Source organism: Ambystoma mexicanum, chromosome 6q, assembly GCF_040938575.1.
Source record: "Ambystoma mexicanum isolate Mex_15411 chromosome 6q, UKY_AmexF1_1, whole genome shotgun sequence".
Lineage (NCBI taxonomy): Eukaryota > Metazoa > Chordata > Amphibia > Caudata > Ambystomatidae > Ambystoma > Ambystoma mexicanum.
Window position 1 is genome coordinate 1,648,242,602 of NC_090937.1, and position 7,276 is coordinate 1,648,249,877.

Here is a 7,276-nt window from a genome sequence, read left to right on the forward strand (position 1 = left end):
AGGTGATCCAGGATGCTGGCAAGCGTGGCAGAAGTCAGGATGCAGGAGCAGACACGGTGAGTGTCCAGCTGCTAGATGCAGAACAACGCGAAGCACGTGTGGCTGTTCGGGTGGGGTTTAAATATCCTTGGAAGAAGTTCCAGGTATGTATCCTTCCTCCAATCAGGTATGTATCCTTCCCTGACCACGCCCGGATGGTAAATTAGTCCCACAGGTAAAGTAGTTCCTTTCAGGCCTCAAGGAGGCCAGGATCCTGCAGCATGGTCTGCATCAGGTAAGTGCACCCAAGCATTCCCATAATGCGCCAGGACTGATGTCTTTTATGAGCCTGGCGCCATAGGCGCCAGGACACTGTCCAAAGGGCCCCTATATGGGGTTGCTGGGTCCTTCCTTGGGGACTGGATGTCCGCTTACGGGGACGCCGGGCTTGAACCGGCTCCCCGGGAGCGGGCATCATGACACTTGCCCCCTTCCTGACGGCCTTCATTAACACTTCCTTCGCAGCGGGATCTGTCCCAACCTGCCTCAAAGAAGCATGGGTTCACCCCCTTTCCTAGAGAAACCCTCACTTGACCCCACATCCTCTGGCAACTACAGGCCCATAACCACTGTGCCATTCTTGCTACAAATACTGGACAAAACAGCCTACATACAAGTCCAACAGTTCCTCGAAGCTAACAGCCTCCTTGGTCTCTGTCAGTCTGGTTTTTGTGGTACCCCTACAAAATATCCCCACCAAAAATATCACCATACAAATGGCCATTTGTCTCGCCATAGGCAATATTTTTTGGGGGGATAATTTGTGGGAGTGAGGGTTGCGGGGGTGTCCCCTGCAAATTTTAAAATAATGCAGGGATTCCGGGGGTTTCCCCCGCAGGGTCCATGGTTCAATATCGCCACAAAAATATGGCAATAATTTTGTATCACAATATTTTTTCGGGGATATTAACACATGGAACTGTTTTCGCCTTGGCCACGAACCGAAACAGCCTTACTCGACCTAAGAATCCAAATGGACAACGTTCGGGACTCTGGTAAACCTACCCTACTCCTCCTCTTGGATCTGTCAGCAGCTTTTGAACTTTTAGACCATAACATCAACTGCCACCACCGTTCATACACAGCTCATTCCCCCACCTGCCCCCAACGCCACAGCCTGGATCACCTTATTCCTGCAAGGCAGGGCCATGAGAGTCTTCTCAGACCAAGCCTCTGCTACCCCCGACATCATCCAATGCGGAGTGCCACAAGGCTCATGCGTATCCCCACTCTATACAACCTCTTCACCCAACCATACTTCAATATTCTGGATTCGCTAGGCATCACATATACCAACTATGCTGACGACACACAAGTCCGCCTCCCATTATCTGGTGACTATGGGCCTCATTAGGACCCAGACGGTAAGGGGTTTATGGTGGCGTAAACAGCGCCGACCCTTACCGCCTGATTCCGAGGTCCCTTAGCGCCATGGAGGATTTAACACCTGCTTTTAGCAGGTGTTAAAATCCATGGCGCTAAGGGACCTTGTTGTTAATTACGCCACCGTAATTTACGGTGGCGTAATTAACGCCTTCCCCACTCCCATTATGCCCTATGGGGCAAAAATGGGAATGGGGAAGGGTAAATGGGTTAATGGGGACTTACCGCCCCGCCAACCTCGGAATGGGGCGGTAAGTCCGCCAACCACCATGGCGTAAACAAAGTTTACGCCATGTTGGTAAAGGTACGACCCAGGCGGTAACTTACCGCCTGGGTCGTAATGAGGCCCTATGAGTCTGACGCCACGAACCTCAACGCCGCCTGCTTCACCATCCAACCCTGGATGGCTGAGAATGGGTTGTGCTTGAACGGAAACAAGACAGAACTACTCCTGATTGGGTCCACTGAAACTTTAAAAATACTGGACAACCAATTCCTTTACTTCACAATTGACAACATCAACATCACAGTATCTCATGCTGTAAAAACCCTCTGCGTCTACCTAGCCTCCAACCTATCCATGTCCAGGCAAGTGAACGTCATTCCGTCTTCCGCTGCTTATCACGCTAAGTTCCTCATTGCAGCTAAACCCTTCCTGTCTAGGGATAACTGCCTCACCATAGCTAGAGCTTTAACGGGATCCCGACTTGACTACTGCAACGTCCTCTTTGCTGGCACATCAGTAAAAAATGTGGAGAAACTCCGATCCATCTAGAATAATGCACTGTGTGCCGCCACTGGCATTCCTAGAAGGGACCATATATCTGCTTCTAGGAAACAGGCCCACTGGCTACCCATCAAAGTGTACGTCCTCTTTAAAACCTTGACCTTAACCCATAAATGCATCAACCACACAGCCCCTAAATACCTAACACAATGAATAAACAGATCAGCCTCCTCTAGACCAACCAGAACACCAGATGCTAATCTGCTCACAGTGTCCGGAATTAAACGAGCCAGAACAGGTGGCTCTAGCTCCCCATTCATCGCTGCCATGCAATGGAACTCCCTTTCACCCCACCTGAGAGCTGACACCTCCCACCTAGCTTTCCTTAAAGCCATCAAAACACTTCTATTGGCCTGAACTCAACAGCTGTTTTAGCTAAACGTACCCTTGGCCATGTAAAGTTCCACACATTATTTCCTAACTGTATGTAATATGTATAATGTTTGCCACTCATAACACCTCTATGTATGCTCCATGTAACTAAGTCATTTCCTTGTAACAGTGCCTCGATGCACCTGGGATGTGTGTGCACTTTATACATTTAAAAATAAAATAAATAAATACATTTACCGCCCAGCTATCACCAAAACTATAATGTATCCCACTGCCTCTCCAGCTTGGGGTTTGAGACAGCAGATACTCATATAGGACAACCTTCCTGCTTTTAGACGGGAAATTCCCGATTTTTTTAGTTTAAAAAATAGCTATTTTTTACTTACACCTTAAATGATTTAATCCCCTATGCAATCCTATGGGGAAATTCATCTCTCCCGCTTTCTGTGGCAAAATCTCCCTCCCAGGTGCTCGAGGATGTTGGCATGTATGCAGTGCTTTAAGTGGGCCGGGGCTAACCGGGGCAGGGCCCCGGCAGTCTCCAAAAAGTGGGGCTGAGCCAGGGCCCTGCTGGGTACCCCCGCTCCCACCACGCCATGGCACTTCACCTTATTAGCTGCGACGGGAGATGCGCCCGCTATTTTAAAGTCAGGCAGCTGTGTGACTGACGGAAGTACCAGCCAGCCACAGCATCACAGAAACTGGAAGTTGCAGTTTCAGCAAACTGTGGCTGGCTGGCACTTCTGTCAGTCACTCTAACTCCCTCTTGCGACCCCCTCGCGTGATGGGTCACAAGAGGAAGTTAGGGTCCCTTTGGTTCCCATCTCCAGGTCACTATTCCTCGGCAAACCTGAGAGCTCTGTGATCTAGTCTGCAGATTAGATCATGGAGCCACCAGTTTGCTGAGGGTCAAAGACGCCTTAGGCTCAGGGCTTAAGTGCACAGATCACTGAGACTGAGGTGTATTTGTCCATTGGCAAAGCTTTTTAAAAGATGGCTTGAATTGTGTACTTTTCAAGCCGTCTTGTATAAACATAGAAATATGTAACATATGTCTATGCTTATAGAAGGTGGCTTGAAAAGTACACAATTCAAGCCATTTTTAAAAAGCTTTGTCAACGGACAAAGGCACCTCAGGTTTTGTCCGTTCTAAAAACTTTATAAAAGATGGCTTGAAAAGTACACAAACGATAGTAAGGTACGCATAGAAATATATGACTGCTTACATACATTTATTTATTAGTTTGCACTCCTTGCTGTTGCCAGGGATCTGGCGGAAAAGAAAACACACACACACACGGAGGGTTGGATCGATGAACCTCTTTATTCAACGTCCCATTGTAACGGGCGGCAAGCGTGCCTTCCCTCAACAACCTTCCCCTAATCTGTACGTCATCGTGCCTGCCCCTTTGTGGGCGGCGTCTGTCCTAACACTACAGTGGCCGGCAACACCACCCCCGGACAAATGATCAAACGTCTTATTAACATTCTTCGACCAGTCATGCTGGTTTCTTGATTACCCACTGTGGTCTCTCATGGTGGGCTTCTGCTTCTCCTTCATTTCGGGCATCCTCGCCCTGATCCATTCTGCTGGCATCTTTCTCAGGCGGGCTCCACAAGTTGTCTGGTGGGGCCCGTGGCTCTGGGGTGCTGGGTCTTGGGGGAGACTCGCTCTCTTCTCTTTTGAGGTAGTGTTTGACTTGTTGACAATTTTCTCGTGATGGCCTGGTCGTGGTCTTGTGCCATCACCATTGTCCCTTTTACTGCTGTGACTCTCATGAGGCTCGGAGCAAAACGAGGATCTGTCTTTCGTATCATGAGTTGCTGTACCAGAACTTCATCTCCGATCTGAAAGTCTTTTGGCGTTGCCTTACGCCTCGTGTTGGTGTCTTGGTTCCCCGTCCTTCCCTTCAGCGTCTTGCTGTAGTATTTCAGCATCTGGGGTCTCTGTGGCTGACAGGTTTCATAGGATGCGTGTGTGTACCTCATACCGGACCATGAGTTTGGCGGGTGTTTTGTTCGTGGCTTCGTGTGGTGTATTTCTGTAGTCTCTGAGGAGCCGACATAGTGCTTGATGTGGGTTGATTGCTTTGACGCGGGCTCTCTGGATTGTTTTCTTTATTGAGGCCATGAATTGTTCCGCCATCTCATTTGCTTGCGGTTGTCAGGGTTTGATTTTCATGTGCTTGAAGCCTAGATGTTTTGCCAGTGCTGCGAATTCGTATGCGCATAAAGGTGGCCCATTGTCAAACTTGATCACTCTGGGGATTCCCCATTCACTGAGCACTTCCTCCAGTACTGCAGCCACTTGGGGAAAAGCTGTAGTGGCTAGCTTTTTCACTATGGTGAATCGTGAGTGTTCGTGGATCAAGAGTAAGAAATATTCGCCTGACTCCGTGGGTCCATAAAAGTGTATGGCCACTCTTTGCCAGGGGTGGTCTGGTATTTGCATGTGTTGTAGGGGAGCAGGAGGTTCGGCTGGCGATGTGCATTGGCAGGCATGACAGTTCTTTACCCATTCGTCCACTGCGGTGTCTAAGAATGGGAACCAGACATGACATCTCAGTTGTTTTTTGTGTTTTTAGCCCCCTAGTGACCTTCATGTGCAGTGCGGGCAACATCTTTTCTCAGGGCGGCTGGGATGACGATGCGGCAGCCTCTGAGTAGAATGTTATGATCTTTTACAGCTAATTCGTTGTGTATTCTCGCTAGTCTCTCGATTTCTTCTCTGCACGTGCCCCGGTGTCAGAAAAATGTAAGCCTCAATTTGCTGAAACGGCATGCTTCGATGTTCAGCGTGAGGCCAGAGGCTTGTACTGCTTAACAGGTTACAAAAAGGGCAGCGTTGATAGCTTCCTTCGACAATATTCATATTGGCCTGATGATTTGTCACACCGCCTCCTGGAAGATTTCAGCGGCTGAGGATATCTGAAAAGACCGTCATGCGTTGCGAAGGTTTTATTGCTGCAAGGTTTGAGCAGTGGTTGATTTGGGATTCTCAAGTAATCTTGTTTGCCCATAAAGTTTAAGGTAGCGCCTGAGTCTACCATGAAGTGAAACAGGCAGTTTTCCATTTTGATTGGTATTTTCGGGGCTTCTCTGGCTTCGTCATTGTCGAGCACAAGGTTGACGTACTCACCTTGGTTGTGTGGGTCGTTATACATGTTGTATGCAGTTGCTGGGGGATCATTGTAGTACGTGTCCTCGCCATATCCTTGCAGTGGGTTGTCATATTCGTCCGTTAGATATTGTGATTGGTCTGAGTAGTCAGGCGTTTGTGAATATTCGTGGTCTTGATATTCGTCAACAGCTCTTACATATCGCTGTTGGTTCTGTTGGTAGTATCTTTGCGATCCGTGTTGGGGAAGAGTTGGGCGGAATGGCATTCTGGCCGGTGCTTGGGGTGGTATTGTGGGGAAAGGTTTCCATTCTCTGCATACTGATTGAAAATATCCTCTTCCGCAGTTCGGGCACCTATGTGAAAGTGCTGGGCAGGACCCTGAATGTGGGAATGCCATGCTGCAACGGTAGCATTGCCTCTGTTGAGGTGGTGTTTGTTGGACTTGTGGTCTGTGTGGGTATGGACCTCTATCACCCTGGCGAGGTGGTTGGACAGCGGCTATGAGATCAGTAGTATCTTGTTTTGGGTTGCTGGTGCCGGTCATGGACGCAGCTTGTGCGTCCACTCTCTCGAAAATGCAAGCAAGCTTGCTGACTTCGGGGATGGTGAGTGGTTTCTTCAACAACTGTTTTTTGAGTGCAGGCGATAGGCAGCCTTCTATAAGTCAAAGGCATATGGCTTCGTCAAGAGAAAATGCGTCAATTTGGCAGTGTGCTCCTTTTACTCTTAAGCGGAATATGAATTTGACCACCGTCTCTTGTGGTTTCTGAGAGCATTGGTTGAAGAGGTATCTTTCATAATCGCAATTGGGTTCGATTATGAGTAGTTTATCAAGGGCTTTGATTAGCGCTGCAAAGTTGTTTTGTTCAGCTGCTGGGATGGTCTTAACGATGGTCTTTATCCCCCCCCACCAGGTTGAGGAAAATGTCTCTTATATGGGGAGAGTGGCCGTCCCCTGACCCCCTCACGAAATGCTGGAAGTCTTCCATCCACTCCGTCCACCTTGGCCCTTTCGTGGCTTGCGGTGTTGTGGTGAACGGTGGTGGCATCCGTAGCTGGATGGATTTAGCCGCGAAGGCTGGCTGGGGCGATGCTGGTTTGCTGGGGTGTGGGAGTCCCTGCTGGGCGTGGGGGTGTTTGTGTTAAACTGACACTCCTTTGTGGATGGGCCTCCAAGATGGCGGCGTTGCTGTATGTCACCAGGACCATGTGGGCCTGTTGGTCCCAGGCGTATTGGGCCTTGTTTCCCCTTCAGGGCAATGTTTCTTGGTGTATTGGAGTGGGGAGGCAGTACGCGCGAGTGAGGAGGATTAGAATCCACTCACCGTTAGCTGCACAAGTGTTCCTGGAAACCAGGTGTTTAAACGTTCCAAATGAGTGGCTGACCGTTCTTCTGTGGTGTGCGTCGGTCGTTGTAGCAGGGCTGCGTGGGTGGCTTAGGCCGCACATGGCCCTGGAGCCGGATTGGGGTGTGGCTGCACGTTGCTTGGCAGGATCACCCGCTCTGTCAGGAGGTGGAGAATGTTGGGCGGACTGCTTGATGAGATGTGTACCCAGCGGGATCGCTGGCGCATGCAGGAGGAGGCAGAGAGAGGGCGGACTGCCCGTGCTGA